The 1,859-nt window shown below is 38.8% G+C and overlaps 1 non-coding gene across 1 annotated transcript; it reads left to right on the top strand.

The window, feature by feature from the left end:
• Positions 1–537: 537 nt before the first annotated feature.
• Positions 538–611, top strand: trnat-ugu (transfer RNA threonine (anticodon UGU)). Its single transcript has one exon. It is a non-coding gene; the product is annotated as a tRNA-Thr (tRNA).
• The last annotated feature ends 1,248 nt before the right edge of the window (positions 612–1,859 follow it).

Genomic DNA, 1,859 nt, shown 5'->3' with positions numbered 1-1,859 from the left:
TATTCTGTCTTTGAAGAAAGCCTGCTAAAATTAATTCTCAACTCCGCCTCTAAATAAACTCTTCTAAAAGAACCTAGTGACCATTGTACATGTACTCGGAAATTAGACTGTATGTCAATTTTGGAACAACATATCTCATCTGCTGTTTTCTTCAGAAATGAGCAAGTAATCAGTCCAAGTGTTTTTTTTTTTGTCTTTAACAGAGCCCTGAATTGTATAGAAAAATCCCTTTTTTTTCAGTATGTGTGTGTGCGTGTGTTCAGCTGAGGTAAGAAAGGGACTTTAAATGTTGGTTAAGGTAAAAAGGGAACTTTTAAAATTTCCACCTGTGTGTTTATGCTTTACTTCATGATTAGTTAAAACTTGTTCTATAAGAAACTGATAATTTTGTTGTTCATTAAGTGTCTCCTATTCTGGGAAAAATAGAGAATATCAGTAAGTGGGAAAAGTTAAAATTTTTGTTGTGACCTGTGGAGAAGTGGGATGAGAATAAATAGTAACCACCTCAGATTTCAATTGCGACATCACTTGCGATCTGTCTCTGTAGCTTATTTGGTTAAAGTACCTGTCTTGTAAACAGGAGATCCTGGGTTCGATTCCCAGCGGAGCCTTATTTCATATTTGCAATATGCTTGAGAAGTTTCCGGATCAACATTTATGTCTGTGTCTTGTGAACTTTAACTTAGTATTCAAATTACATGATGAATTTCATTCACAGGAGATAACAGCCTTTGTGAAGGATGTGAGTTTGGAATGGCTCTTCCTCCTCGGACAGAAATTCAGTGCTGATATTTCAAAGGCAACTTCTTTGATACAAATTTGTTCACAGTTGCATTCGACCTGGAAAAAAAGCTCGACCCTAATCTCACTGAAGGAAAGTGTGACCGTGTTGTATGTTTCAAAGTGTATGTGTCATTATGTGTTGCTTGTAACTGAGACTGGGACACGACACAAGTGGGAGGGTTGATCTGAGGTTTGGAATATTTCTCAGTCAGGAACAAGAAAAATCAAAGGAACCAAATAAGAAAACCATTGTCTCATGTGGTTACCGAGAAACGGTGAGAAGATATTCAACTTTGTTCTATTCAAAACAGCTGTGAACTTTGACCTTTCCTGCCTTTTCTCAACAGTATTTGAAGTGTCTCGGTAACAATGATCAGTGTTGAGGAGAGTGGGGTCTGGGCGAGCAGCTGCTGAGTGTGACAGGGTCAGGACTGGATGCAGGAAGTTCTCTGACAGTCTCTCTCTCTCGCTGATGGGTTTGAGTTGATTTTCAACTGGGAGCAGCTGGTTTTTCGATAAATGAAGGAAGTACCCTCTCACCATTTTTTTCTGACTGACAGTGTAGGATAAGGGTGTAAAGGGTTAATGCTGAAGACAGTGGGATCAACCCCTCCCACTGTCAGAGTGATGATGGAACAGTCAAATGAGATGAGATTTGGGAGAAGAGAGAGCAGCACCAAGGATGCTAGCTTAGGAGGCTTGATGAGTGTGTATATAGTATTGTGTAAATTAAAAAAGAGTTCTTAGTTCTTTCAGCTGGAAATGTGTCCAGAAAATATTGATAAAGTCACAATTTTATAATTCAGGAGTCGGAACACAGATATTAACTCCAAGTGACAGTTCTGGGTTCATTTAACAAACGAAGAGAATAATATTACTCACTGCTTGAAATCCCCCAGTGAGGAGACAGTTAAACAGGTGATCTGTTGGGGCATCCTTCGATCCAAGGTTTCGACAGCACTTAATCTCCCTTTCTGGTGAAATTCTCTGTTATTTGCAACTTTTTTTATCCAGCTTTGCTGGGTGAGGGAAAAAACTGAAAAAAGTGAATAGCTCCATCCTTTCTTTTCTTTCTT

Source organism: Heterodontus francisci, unplaced genomic scaffold (genome assembly GCF_036365525.1).
Source record: "Heterodontus francisci isolate sHetFra1 unplaced genomic scaffold, sHetFra1.hap1 HAP1_SCAFFOLD_43, whole genome shotgun sequence".
Classification (NCBI taxonomy): domain Eukaryota; kingdom Metazoa; phylum Chordata; class Chondrichthyes; order Heterodontiformes; family Heterodontidae; genus Heterodontus; species Heterodontus francisci.
Note: the sequence above shows the minus strand (reverse complement) of the source record. Positions and strands in the feature narration are given on the sequence as shown.